Here is a 15803-nt window from a genome sequence, read left to right on the forward strand (position 1 = left end):
TTCAAAACCCAAAAATTTGTGTTTTGTCAAATCACCTTATCTGTCCTCGGGCTTTGGGTATCATTCATCTTGGTGATGAACGGCATCCAAGAATCCTTACGGCTAGTAGAGTGAACAGCCTTCTCGCTTAACAAAAGAAAGATGCTTTACTTTTATAAGGTTCCTTGGACCTGATCCGAACTCATCCCAAGGCTATGTTCTGATGCTCTGGGTTATCTAGAATACCCTTTTCCGTGTTCCCACCACCGGGAATTTTGCTATGAAACCCAAAACTTCTGCTATGTAACAAGAAATGAGGCTTTAGGACTGTGAAACCCAAAACTTCTGTACTATTTTTAGCATATTTGAAACCATGGAAATTCCAAATAGTTGGAATTTCAAAATCTAGAATAAATTTTCTACAGCATCCAAACATACTCTTTAAGGATCTTCACTTGTAAATTTCCTCTCAGAGTCTTGGACTGTAGGCCACAAAAACCAGCTATAATAGTATTGTGAATGATGAAGAAAATATTATGGTCTGACAAATTATCATGACTCACACTCTATGCTGCCTTCACTCAAGTTCCAAATAGACTCTCTACCCACACAACTTTTGACCAAAGGAATATGTGCTACAAGGCCCTTTTTATAGCTGCCCAGAACAAATGAATGCAGACCCAAAATACCTTTTCTTCCCATCCACCTCCACTACACTCAAGTCCTTTCAAAAACATCAATTCTGAATTTTGCTGTGACTTCTCCCATCTTGATTTCTACTCTTTCAAGTGCAACCAGTTGCTTTTGGGGGTTCCCACTGACCCTAGTGGAAGTTGGGGGCAATGCTGTCACTATCGGTATCGGTCCTGTATCGTTTGGCCAACGGTTTAGGTGAATCGGCCGACCGACGGACCGATACTCAAGTGAATTGTTCTGAATCGGCCAATAAATAAATAAAAAATATTATGTGTCAATCGACAGAACGTGACATGTGTTAGTCATTAAAATAGTATTAAAATAATATTAAAAATATATTTAAGTATTTTTTTACATTTATTAAAAAATAGCCGATTCAAGGTGAATCATATCGATTTTATGTCGATACGATGCGTATCGGCAGATAACCACATATACAGACAACATTGGTTGGGGGTGTCCAAAACTACAGTACCACATGATTCCCATCCATTTCACCTTTGTAACTTTGTTCCTTATACCAATCTCCATTTCAAATGCTAAGCCTTCACACAATTGACATTGGAAACATCAATTATTTGGCCAGTTGGTGCCTTTTATGTTTGTGAGCAAAATTGGTGTCATGGGGCTCAAGCACTGGAACAGTGATGTTCTCTGGGGCTGTTTTGATAACTGTGGTGAATTCATACAAAGGCTCTCCTGTATAGAATCTGTAAGTTCTTCCTGGATAGTTTGTGGTGGCATTGGGCCTCATGTTCTTTAGCACTTGGTTCACAAACTCTTGAGCATACCATGTAACGAGCAGCCAAAAACTTGCGAGATTTTGATTTTTTTTTAAAATATCATATTTTGGGCCGAATCTCGGCAATAAAAAATAAATTAAATATATTATTTTATAAAAACAAACACAATTTTTTTCATGATGCATAGCCAATAAAAACATAAATATCGTGTTTAAAATGAAATACTAATTGTGTCTTTGACCGAAAACTCATGAGAAATTACCATTTTTAACTTTCGGGTAATTTCTTTCGATATTTTTGTGACATTGTTCATAGATCTCATGAGATTTGTCACTATGGTAAAGGGTAACCTCCCACCTGTTTGATAAAATGAAGCATTAGTACATGAATGTGTCAATTTACATGTTATATATATCTAGGAAAATATTGGTTATACTTGAGTGTACCATACCCTCTAGTAGAAACCATCCATTCTTTCACATTTCCTTGGGTTTTTTGTGAATCATGGCCTGCAACTGTGATATATATATGGTTTGCTTTAGTAAAAAACATTCATTAGATTGTCTAATCACGTTGTACAAGTAGATTCTCTAAGAGCTATACAATCCAATGAATTACAATGTCTCAAACTTTCAATATTAAGAAAACCTTTTTACATTGAAACCACCTAATCTAAAGTGCATTTCCTAGTAAATGGACCATCTTGAGTGCATTTGAGGGGTCAAAATGGCCAAATAAAGCTTGCACTTATGAGATTCAACACGAGAGTACTGTGCTATAGTGTAGCAAATATTTCCCCATAAAGATCAACATTCAGTGTTGGATTATAATCATTTTGGTAAAGCTGGGTGTGAGGTAGGCACGAAAAAAACAAATCGGTAGCAGCTCTTCGTGTCACCTAAACTAGGTAGTTATTATGCACTAAATACGACAGACCTTACAGAGCTATGGTGCAATAAAAATGACAGACCATATGGAAGTCCTTTTTTGTGCATTGAATGTTTGTTTTGAAACGAGTGGAGCAAACGCGAAAAAGGACAGAAAATCAAGAAGACTACTTACAAATTCTTGTGGACATTGTTATATACATATATGAGAAACTACTGTGGTACTGAACCGGTGGTACTCTATTGTCTGCTTAGATCTAACCACCGAATGCTAGATCTAACAGTACAAATGCATTTAACCCGCGTTCATTCAGTTGGTTTAATAATACCCAGTATACTGTAAAATTCAATGCCCAAGATGGCCAAAAATCTGATGGCTCACTATTCGTGAAGATAAGGATGGTTGAGAATGGCCCAAAACATTGTGTTGGAGCTGACGTTAGGCTCTGTTTGGGAGACTTGAATCAGTGGTGGATTGGAGGCTGTTTGAGAGCAGTGGTGTTGCAAAAATACTGCATTGGGAATGGAGTTGACGACACCACATTTTGACAATCTATGGCTATGTTTGAGAGTCTTGCAATAGGATGGAAAATGAGGTTTCAGTATGTTGCCAAAATATCTTTTTACCAATGTGTGATGTTGAGAGATGCAGCTGCCGAAGGCATCCTCTCATCAAGAAATGTGGCGTTGGGCTAGCCAACATCAGTCTCAAGGCATTGTTTCTGCAACACCAGCTCCCAAACAACAAGAGAGTATGGGATCATGGCGGAAACCACAATACAACAATGGATTCAATACTTTCAAACATACCTTATATTTTGGCAGTACATAGAAATGGTTTTTCCATCTTAATGCAAAACTCCCAAACAAGGCCCAACTCATAAGAAACAACAAACTAAATATTATATATTGATAAAGAGATTTAGGAGAGATGAAAAGATTATTTTGTTAAGCTATTTAATGAAAGTCATGCTCAGGATCTTGGAGACTTCTTCATTTCTTTTCATGAGATGAATCGTGACTTTATGCACAAGATTCAAAAAAAAAATATTGCAGAGGCTTTGAAGAAAATAAAATCAAAAAGGGCAGTTGGCCCAGATGGTATACCTATCGAGGCTTGAAAATGCTTGGGTGAGCAAGGTTTAGAATGATTGACAAATCTTTTTAACAAGATTTGACGGATAAATAAGATGCCTAATTAGTGAAGAAAGAATACTTTGGTGCCTCTATACAAGAATAAGAGTGATATACAAGATTGCACAAATCGTGGTATAAAACTCATGAGTCATACTATGAAACTTTGGGAGAGGGTGATTGAGTATAGGTTGAGGAAGGTTGTCATGATATCGAAGAATCAATTTGGTTTTATGCCTGAAAGATCAACTATGAAAGTTATACATCTTCTTAGACAACTTATTGAGAGATATAGAGAGAGGAACAAAGATTTGCATATAGTTTTTATTGATTTGGAGAAGGCATACGATAGAGTACCTAGGGATGTTCTCTGGTGGAAAATAATGAAGAAAGATGTTTTTCTCAAGTACATTAGTATAATGAAAGATATGTACGAAGGAGTAGTAACTAATGTCCGCACTTGTGGAGGGGTGACAACCAATTTTCTTATAACAGTTGGGTTACATCAAGGATTTGTATTAAGCCCTTTCCTATTTGCTATAGTGATGGATGAACTTACAGGATCAATTCAAGAAAATGTGTCGTGGTGTATGTTGTTTGCTGATGATATTGTTTTGATTGATGAGTCTAGAGTTGTGGTTAATGCTAAGTTAGAATTATGGAGACAGACATTGGAAGCAAGAGGTTTTAAGTTGAGTAAGAGTAAGACAAAATATATGGAATGTCGGTTTAGTAAGCAACGAAGTAATAATGGGAGTGTAGTGAAGCTTGGTGAGCAAGAAATATCGGTGGATAACTGTTTCAAATATTTGGGATCTATCATTCAAAAGTATGGAGAAATTGATAGAGATATAAATCATAGGATAAAGGTTGAGTGGATGACATGAAAAAATGCAACTGGAGTGTTGTGCGATCGTAGAATGCCATTGCGGTTGAAGGAAAAGTTTTATAGGATGACAATTAAGCATGCTTTACTATATGGTACGGAATGTTGGGCTGCCAAGAAACATCATATTCAAAAAATGAGTGTAGCTGAGATGCATATGCTTAGATGGATGTGTGAAAATACAATAAAAGATAAGATTCGAAATGAGGAGATACGTAAGAAGGTAGGCATTGCATCCATTGAAAATAAGATGAGAGAGAATCGTTTACGGTGGTTTGGACATATTCAACGAAGGCCTAATGATGCTCCAGTTAGATGGATGGAGAAATGGAAAAATATATTAGTTAAAAGAGGTCGGGGTAGGCCTAAGAAGACTTGGATGAAGATGATAGGAAAGGATATGAATGCTTTGAACCTCACCGAGGACATGGCATTGGATAGAAATGATTGGAGGAGAAGGATTCACGTGGAAGACCCAGAATGATTTTCTTTTTTGGTTTATATCGCCGACCCTAATTGTTTTGGGATGAAGGCATAGTTGTTGTGTATATATATATATATATATATATATATATATAGAGAGAGAGAGAGAGGTTATAATCTCCAAATATGACTTGAGCAATGGCATCTGTTGTTGTTTGGCCGGGATATCGAGCCCAAAGAATTGCCCCCAATTTTGTTGTACTGCTTCACAAAAGTTGGCAGCCCACTGGCCCACCTGACATGATGACAAGGACCACAGGCACAGGCACATGGGCAGCATCAACAATGGCCAGCCCCAGCTTCTCCTGCAGCCCTGCAGGCAAGCTCAGGTTGAGCCTGTCAAGGTCCTCCCCTTCAATCCTTTTGTTAAGTTCCACAACCAGCAGCACTGCATCACTAGCAGCAGCTGCAGCTATTAGGCTCCCATTAGTGCACATAACTTAGACGAACTTCCTAACCTATGGGTTATACTTAGATCCAGACCGGAGGTTCAGGTGAGTGGCGTTCGAAGAACTCAACTACCTCATTCAACAAGTTAACCACCCCTGTGCTTTAGTGGGGGATTTTAACGCCACGTTAAGTCACCATAACAAGATGGGTAGGTTCCCTAATTTCTAATCTTGCATCATGTTTCATGACTTCATTGCAAACTGTGGTTCGAGAGAAGTTAAAGGACCAGAAAACCCTTTTCACATGGCCTAACAATAGAAATGCAGACCTCATCCTTTGCAAAGTAGATGTTGGAGTCTGGAGCATGATAAAAAACTCTAATTTTTGTGGACTCGATTTTACGTTAAGTTGGCGGGAGTTGAACTCCCTAATCGAAAGGTGAGGGTTTGGGGGCATTAGGATCCAAAGTTTTTTTTTTTTTTTTTAGGATAATTCTATAATTTTATGTTAGATTTCTTGTTATATTCAACAATACTGGTAAACTCCTAAGGCAATCTGGCTATTGTATTCTATCTCATCAATAAAGAAGAAAGCTCAATGCAGGTCGTGGAAGTAGATAATTCTTGCTGAACCACGTACAAATTTTTTTCTTCGTGTGGTTGTTTTCTCCTCTTTCTTTTTCTCATGATCCATCAGTGGTTCGAAGCGTCCCTAACACTAGATTGGTGTCTGCGGGAGGCTCTCTATTTCAGATGCTTGTCCCTCTGAGTCCTTCCTCGCATGACATCCGATCACAGTGCCCTAATCTTGGATTCTGATGGGAGGGCTGAGACCCACAAGGGCAGAAGGCCATTCCGATTTCTAATGGTCTGATCCCAGCGCAGGGAGATTGTTCAGGAAAGCTGGAACATACCGGCTTTGGGGTGCCCCATGATCAGGGTCCTCCAAAAACTCGAGGAAGTCAAGCACAGTCTACAAAAATATATAATATAAAAGTTATTAATTTCATGTTAATATGCCATAATGCACTTTGTGGGATTACATTGGAAATATCATGACAAAATTGCAGTATTTTCAAAATATTGCTGATATTTGCACGACGCAACCATGATGTCAAGTTTTTCTTGCTTCTCTTTTTTCTGATGATAAAAAGGGTGTCGTACATGGGTTAGATTTATGTACCAAAACCAGGTGTCCAGCTATGTTCCAAAATCATACAACTCATTTGCTGTTCTCCGTACACATCATTATTGAACCAGTAGGACCACTAGTGGTTAGACTAGCCGCTAGACAAAGAATGGTCATGGCCTTGACAATCCAGGAACCGTTTTCAGGTCAGGTCTGGCTAATTAAATATGACCCGTATGAGCTTTAATCAGCTAGAATTCCACATTTTTTTTCAAATGTGTATACATAAAATCAGGTTGTTCTGCCCACATGGGTTCCGCCACAAGTTAGAAACCCATGGGTGGGGACCCTTTCTGGGAGGTCCAAGCTAGGTGTACTCCCCGATGGTCTGGAGAGAACTCAAGGGTTTTGCCAACCTGGTGATGGGGGTTTTTCCTTTGGACTATCCAAAAAGTAATAATAATCTAGTTCTCTTAATTATCTCTTGGAGTAAAGAGTAAAACCTTTAGCCCTCTTACTCCAGAGGCATCCTAGAAAATTCCATTAAATTAGTTTATAAATGTTAACTTAATGAAACTATGATTAAAACTAATTATGTATGTGCACGTGTTAGGTCTATATATCAACCATTGTGTTTGTGCTGGGTCAGTGTCATATGAAAACGAAGTCTAAACTCGACCCGTATAATTTAAAAGGTGTTTAAAATCTATATCTATACTATAAAAATATATAATTAGATCTGCAGTGCATCTCTCTATCTACAAGAACGAAAATGGGTCCCTGCTAAACCCATTTGGTGTTAAACCGTGTGCTAAATGGGTTTTTCGGGCCTCTCTTGTGCTTTTTTACACGGTTTTGACCCTATAAATGTATTGGACATGGTCGAGAATCCACACTTGGATCACGTGTTTTTTATGAAAAAAATGATGTTTGGAGCCTCAGAAATTTACAAAGATTTTTTACCTTTGATTTTTTTTTAAGTTTTATAAAAACTCACCCTTGTGTTGGAATCAAACTTACATAGATCACATCTGTGGTCAGAATTTAAAAATAAAATGGGTTTAGCACTGACCCATTACTCTCTACAAGAAACAAACAAAATTTAGTTAGAACTCAATAAGTATATGTCCTAGTCCTGCCTCAGCCACGGGAACAAGACCGATCACCTCTAATATCACATAGAATATGACCAAGTTCACAATCTTCGGTATTGCTGATCAAATTAAGAACAGGTTTGGTGTGATATGAAATGCAACCAAGTTCATGAACTCCATGTTTCTGCTACTAGGAAAGTTCAAAATGCGCTTGACCAAAAGCTTTCGTTTTTTTTACTCGGAGAAATTAACCGCCCCAGGCGCAGAGAACTTGACCCATTGCATTCTTGCTGAAACAAAAACGCAGAGAATAAGGGACTTCTCTGTGTCCCTTATGCTTAGATTGACGCTTAAATGGATAGGGCAGATGGGTGCAATAGTAAGGTGATCGGGCTGTCATCTTGGAGATGCAGGTTCGAATCATGAGAGCGGCCACTCATTGCATAAAAGCACAAGGAAGTGCCTTTCCCATCACGAAAAAGGATTGTATCCTATGACATATGCCATTTTTTTTTATTTTTTATTTTGATGATGAGGAACCCTCTCATGCATAGGATTTCAGAGATTCAAGATCTAGCACTTATAGGCATGTTCTTGCACTACAACAATTTGGAGAAATAGAGACGCAATATGGAGTTGCCGCAATTTAGAGCCGCTATCTTTAGAACTTCAAAAACCCTACTTAAGTAATTTTAAGATGCAAACTAGGATCGGTGCTATTGAGTACCCAGAATACCAGTAAGCACATACCTCAAGAGCAACTCTGCTTCACAAGATCAGAAGTGCTCTCCCACAAAAGAAATTGATAGCCAAACATGATAAAAAATTAGTTTTTTCCAAAATATTAGAGCTAGAAAATCGCCTTGGCTAAATGGGTTGAGTCTAGGCCCAAGAAGCTCTAAATGAGCCTTAATAACCATTTTCTAGATGTCACAAATTTTGAAAGAAGATGCTCCTAAATGGTCATTCAACTTTAGTTGTGGAAGTCAATCAAATGGCTATCATGTACAACCAAATGACTGTGTTGGTGCATAAAATCTATTTATTTAAGAGCCAAAACTGTCCCTATACATGCATTTAAGCCAAAAGCCAAACTTACTTGGTTGAGGGTTTATGGTCCAAGTCAACAAGGTCAATAGGTTAGCTAGGTCAACTAAGTCAAATAGGCCAGGTCCAAAAGGAGTTTTGGGTGCTTCGATCACTCTTTGCGTGCATGTGCATACGTACCCACCGAGGTGGTATTCCATGTGGTAGGCGGGGTCCTGTGTCAAGTTGAAAGCCCAGGATCAAACCCTGATGTCACATGGGGCTGTTGTTGCTTTAACATGGTTAGGGCACGTAAGGCAGGGTGGTCGTGTCCCTAACCCGGAGTTTTACCTTGCATGGAGGCTGGCCCGTTAGTGACCCGGTTCTCGGTGAGGGTTTCTTCATCATAAAATAAAAGTACCCGTTTCTTGTGCTTTGAGAAAAAAGTTATATGTACCCAAAACAGGGCCTCTGCCCCCTGTTACGTATTGTATTATCTTTCTCCCCCATCTCTCTCTCCCTGCTTGCAACAGCCGATGACGCCGTCGGAATCCAGATACGGTCGCCGCCATTCGGTGTTGGCTTCAGTGTCGGCTTCCGGTGAGTTGCAGAGTTCCTCATCAAGCCTGAGTCAGTGATCTTTGAATCGAACTCTCTCTCTCTCTAGGTTGATTCTCATCTGTCTTTCAGTTTCTTCATTAGTTGAAAACAAAAATCTGTCTTCATCAATTCATTTAACAAAAAGTAATCTTGGAAAAGAGGTTATTTTAATGTGGGTCATATGAAATAGAGGAACAAATTGAAAAGAACAGTTGGGTCTTTGTTTTGATTTGCCCAGTATCTTATTTGGATTTGGTTGTCACTCACTAAGTACCTAGTGATCTCAGACGTTGAATGTAGATTCATTCTTTTGCATCAGCAATAAGAAAATGGATTCACTGATTATGGTGAACTGGGTCGCTAGGGACCTGTGATCTAGTTCATTTGAACTACTTTTGCATTTTGATGGCTGGACCAGTGAATTTTGTGATCCGGATCTAGCCTTGAACAAAGAGCACTAAAATGTTCACTCTTAACAAGTTTAGTTTCTTTAACATTTTTATCTTTTTTTGGGTGGTTATATTCAAGATACAGTGTCTTGGTGAATCTTGACTGAAGAATCAGTACATGATGGTTTTTGCTACCACCACATAATTTGATGCTTTTCATGGCAGTGTTGATGCAAAATTAATTCATTCTTCTGGTTATTCACTTGGAAAAGTTAAAACATGTAGCCCAATTTGAGGAGATTGCTCTTGTTAACTCGTTTCAAGCTTCTGGATGCTTTAGTGAGTCAATCAGGATGTCATTGTTATGCTTATAAGTGCCTTTTTTTTCTTCTATCTTTAGAACTACATTGATTATTATATCACTTTTGCAATTGATGCACTTAGAAATTTTGTTGAATATTTGTTTTTGGTGGCAATGTCTAATAGGTTATTATACTCCACATATATCTTCAGATGTGCATTACCAATCTGTAATCAATAGTTGGACATGTTTAGTTAATTGGGTACATTTATAAATAAGAAAGGCCTTTTAGGAGTTATTTTTCCTGGTGTTTACTTGCAAGGGAAAGGCCAAGCTACTTTGCATGTATAGAATGAAGCATTGTTTCTCCATGGTCATGCTTTGTATTTTCATCTTGTGTGAAATGATATTCATTCCTTAAATGTCATAAAATGTCATACACTTACTCATTGCTCATGTAGTATCTTATTTATTTGTAGAATTTAAAATGGAAAGAGGACAATCTTCGAGCACTAAAAAGAGAAAAAACTTGTTATCATTTTTTTTGAAGTTAGACAGCTCTTCAGATGGACAAGTTGAGGAAACTCCAACCATTCCTTCATCACGTGAGCATATTCCATCTTCGAATCCAACTTTCGAATCTGATTTTTATATTGAAAGAGATCCGGGTAAGAGAAAGCATATGTGTGATCACCCTGTTAATGAAAGAGATCGAATTAGATGAGCTTATCTTAGTGCAGGACCTTTTCAACCAAAACTTGCACAATACCCAAGTAGACAATGTGGTAAACAAGTGTGTCAATGTCAAGAACATTGGTATGATAAGTTTCGTTGGCTAGAGTATTCTCCGACAGAAGATAAAGCATATTGTTTTTATTGCTTTCTTTTTCTTGATAATAGCCCTTCTTCGAATCTCTCAGCATTGGCAATTGTTGGGTTTAATAATTGGAAGAGAGTTAGTCAAGGAGAAAAATGTGTTTTTCTTACCCATGTCGGTTCTTCACCGTCTTCATATCATAATGTATGTGTAAGAAATGCAGAGATTTTGATGAGACCGGGTCATCACATTGACAAAGTGATGAATGTTGTATCTCAAGAGGAATGTCAGAAAGCTCGTTTGAGAGTAAGAACATCAATGTTAGCTCTTCAGTGGTTAGCGCTCCAAGGTTGCGCATTTAGGGGCCATGATGAATCTTTATCTTCATTGAATCGTGGAAATTTTATTGAATTAGTTGATTATTCTGGAAAAATGAATGCAGATGTTGGTAAAGTTGTTTTGGCTAATGCTCCAAGAAATGCCACGTACACTTCTCTAGATATCCAGAGGGAGATTTTGCACATTATGGCAAACCGAGTACAAGGTATGATTCGTAATGAAGTTGGAGATGCACCGTATTGTATCCTTGTTGATGAAGCACGAGATGCATCTAAACGAGAATAAATGTGCATTGTAGTGAGGTTTGTCAATGAAGAGGGAATTTTAAGAGAACGGTTTTTTGCAATTAAAAGTGTTAGTGATACTACCTCATTGAATCTGAAAAATCAAATTTCTGATATTCTTAGTAGTCACAACCTTCAAATTCAGAATATGCGAGGACAAGGGTACGATGGTGCTAGTAATATGCAGGGTGCTTGGAATGGGCTCCAAGCATTATTTCTGAAGGATTGTCCTTATGCATATTATATCCATTGTTTTGCGCATCGTTTGCAATTAACATTGATTTTTGCAGCTAAGGATGTTCGTGACATTTGGCAATTCTTTTCTCATTTGGATAATGTTGTTAACATTATTACTTCTTCGCCTAAGCGTGTTGGTGAGTTGAAAGCTGCACATAGAAAAGAAATTGAGCATTTGTTAGAAATTGGAGAACGATCGACAAGAAGTGGGGCTAATCAGATTGGGAACTTGCATAGAGCTGGAGCTACTAATTGGAGTTCTCATTATGAATCTGTAAAGAGCTTGATGGATATGTACGTTGCAACATGTAAAGTATTTGAGTGCCTGATTGAAAAATCTCCAAGTGCTAGATCTCATACTGAAGTTGATGGTGCATACACTTGCATTACAAGTTTTGAATTTGTATTTGTCTTGCATTTGATGAATCAAATATTTGCAGTTACTGATATTCTATGTCAGACCCTTCAAAAGAAAAATCAAGATATCTTGACTGCTATGAGATTTGTCTACACTACAAAGACTGTGCTTCAAGCTTTGAGAGAAGATGGTTGAGAAAAATTCCTTCAAGAGGTAACATCATTTTGTTCAACAAATGATATTTGCCTACCTGACTTCAGTAGTTCATATATGGTTGGTTGATCCCGTGGTCGTGAGTATCCCTCAGTTGAGCATCACTATCATTTTGATGTTTTCAATAAAGCTATAGATTTCTTGTTGGTAGAGTTAAATACTAGATTTAATGACACATCAATCGAACTTCTTTCTCTAAGTGCGACATTGGATCCTAGAAACTCATTTGAATCCTTTAATATAACTGATATTTGCAAGCTTACAGAGAAGTTTTATCCTCAAGATTTTACACAAGATATATTTTACTTGAAAGCAGAGTTACAATATTTCTGATCCTCGATTTCAAGTACCTACTCTACCTGATTTGTATCAAAAGTTGGTTGCAAGTGGAAGGTCAAAAAGTTATGTCATGCTAAATAGATTATTTCGTCTTGTATTGACATTACCAGTTTCTACGACCACTACAGAACAAACATTTTCAGTGATGAAGCGTGTGAAGACGGAAATTCGTAACAAAATGGACGACGGTTTTCTTGCTGACTGTATGACATTGTACATCGAACGAGAATATACTATGACTTTAGTTATAGATTCTCTTATAGATGAATTTTATGCTGCGAGTAACCGTCGGGGCCCATTTTAGTTGGTACTTTCTTATTTTGATTTATTTTGTCATAAATAAAATTTATGCATTATTATGAACTTCAAATTATCGCACCTGTGTTATATATTGCCATTAGATAATGTTTAAGAACTTTATGTTGAGATTGAAAAAGACTGCAATAGATAGTTTGATTTGTCCATATGAAATAGATTTTTATTAATAATTATAGCCATTTTTTATTTTATCTCAAGAAAAAAATTGGGGGGCGCTGCCCCCGAACCCCCGATTATCACACCAACTTTTTTTCTACACCCCTGTTTGCTCCCCCCTCACATGAATCCTAGCTACGCCCCTGACGATCATCATCCATCACCACCACCACTACTATTTATCATCATCACCATTATCACCACTACTATCATCACCATTGCCACCATCACCATCACTATCATCATCATCATCACTACTATCCTTGCCATCATTAACATTACCACCACCACTGTCACTATCTACCATCACCGTCATCACTACTGACCACTAATCTTCTTTTCTTCTTTTAATTAGGTGATTCAAACATTCACCTAATTAAAAGTAAATGTAAGGTTATCCTTTATAAAATGTTCTTAGATTTATATATGTAAACAATAAATAAAAATAGATCCAAACAGGGCTTCAAACTAGCTTTTCAATATAAAAGCATAAGAATTTAAGCTTAAGGTCACAAACCTCCTTGCGCAAAATGGTTAGAGATTCTCCAACAAACTGCTATTTTTCCAACTCAATAGGATGCAACACTTTAAGTCCCTCTTCTGAACAAATTGGATTATGAATTACTGGACCCCTAACTTCCTCAATATCAAATGGGACCCCAAAGGTGGGCAGAGGACTGAGGATATCAGAAAAAAGTATAACACCATCTGGATGGAAAGCCCTCCATGGCTGCAAAGATATTTCCACAATGAGATCAGTTGTTTCTGACCTCTCTCTAAAGGATGGAAATTTCTCTGCAAGCTTTCTGTAGACGGCCATGTACCTTCCATGACTTGTCGCATCATCCATGCTGGTGGCCTGCTAACAGGTTCCCCTCTAGCAGCTTTAACCAATAATGGCTATGAAAGAATTGGAAAGCAAACCAATATCAACACCCATTATGACAGTAAGATAATAACCGATGGCATAAGTGTGACTCATGTCCTACCAAAATGTAAGCAGGTTGAATATGTAGCACATGTTTTCTCAGTTCTTCAGCTGGAATTTTCAATTCTATATTAGAAAACCTTAATATTATACCGATTCACAAAAATGTGCTGAGAAGCGTTATTTCTACAGAGAAGCATTATAAAAATGTACATTTTTCAGGGTTTTAATTTGAATTTCATTATTTCTAATATTAGCTCTTCTGTTAGATAAAACCTTAGGCTCCTTGAAGGAACCCTAGGATTTATTAGTAAATAGAAATCACCTACTTCTCAAATCTTAGGAGTGACTATATACCTTTTGAGCAGGGCTCGAAGCGGGAGAGGATCTACTTCCTTATATGGAAGTATTATTCTAAGCAATACATATAACAATCGACGAAAAGAGCCATTAGAGATTAGTGGGAACTAACGACGAAGCAGATTATGAACAAGAATTCATCTGAAACCTTCAGAATCGCGAATTGGCAACTAGTAAATCTAGATAAAACCCTAATTATGACCAAATTCAAAAACCTCAAATTAAAAACAAAGAAAAAGAGGCATAAATTTCAACCGAAAATGAGGGAGAGTGATTGAAGGATGATCATACCCAAGGAAATGTCTGCCCTAACGACGCTGGGAACGAATCTCCACCGTCAGCGGCGTCGAACGCCAATGCCATCGCCGTTGCAGAGGAACCCTAACCCTAGCGGCACAAACAAACTAGAAGAGCTCGACCCCACTGAACTACTGAGGAAGAAAGCCATAAGTGCATTCCGAAATTCTATTCCAAAAATTTGTTCCAAAAATACCGAAAATGAGAAAAAAAACAGCAAGAGATCTAAAACTCGCTCCTTGCAGAAGAGAACGAGAACTCACCTCGCCAGCTGAGTGCGCTAACTTGTCTTTAATGCCCGCTCTCAAATCATAGCTAAAGATCAAGCTCGGGCATGGTATCAGGCAAGAGTGCCCCCCTATCTCCTCTTCTTTTTAATGTTGTCGCTCTCGTGGTCCTATTAAGGAGGGCAGTTTTGCACAGGATCATTGATCCTATCAAAATCGATGACATGATCTTTTTTGGCCGCGCAACCTTTCAGCAAATGTTGTGTTTCAAGCTTGTCCTTTCTTTCTCTCTCTGGGTTATCCCTGAATAAGAGTAAATGTTGTATGTCCATGGTTAATGTGTCACCTTCTCTGCTAGACATTGGCCAGAAGATTTTTGGTTGCTCTGTCATGGAGCTTCTTATGTCCTACCTGAGCCTTCCTTTTCATCTTTCGCGTATTTCGGCTACCTCTTGGAATGCTACTTTTCAGAAAGTTCAAACCAAAATTTCATCCTGGCAGGTTTCTTACATCTTTATTGCAGGACGTTTAACTCTAATCAAGCACGTTCTTTCATCTATCCAGAAATTCATAATGTTCATGTTTGTGATGCCTATCAGTGTGCACAAAAAGCTCTCTCGCTTAATGGCGAATTTTCTTTGTCCAGTCGCTTATCTCAGCATAAGCGCCATCTGGTGGGTTGAAACTTCTTGTCGCTTGCTCGGAAAAGAGAGGGTGGAGATTATTGACTCCCATATGCGTAGCATCATTCTCGTCGTTAAGCTAAGTTGGCATGCTCACCAACCTAGATCTCCTTGCACGAATTTTCTTCTCGCTAAGTACGGTTCATTCGAGTTACTTCAATATGATTCTCGCTCGAACAAACTTCTTGCCTCCCCGCTACATAGGTCATGGATCAAAGCATGGTCGGCTATCATCTCTAAGGAAGATAACCCTCAACCCATTTTTTAATTTATCCAAATAGCTATTGCGTCAGGCGAAGAATTTTGCTTCAAATCATGTTACTTGTCTATGTTGCCGTCGGGCGCTGATTGCTTTCCTGCTAGCCTAATCTGGGGCCGAGGGTCTACTCCTCGTTCGAAGTTCCTTGATTGGCTAATCGTGCATGACCGAGTCCAGACAGACTGTCTTCTAAAGCGCTTTGGTTTTCATCTTCCGAGTAGGTGTATCTTGTGCAAATCTGCTGAAGAATCT

This window comes from Nuphar pumila, chromosome 12, assembly GCF_984573655.1.
Source record: "Nuphar pumila chromosome 12, dmNupPumi1.hap1.1, whole genome shotgun sequence".
Classification (NCBI taxonomy): Eukaryota; Viridiplantae; Streptophyta; class Magnoliopsida; order Nymphaeales; family Nymphaeaceae; genus Nuphar; species Nuphar pumila.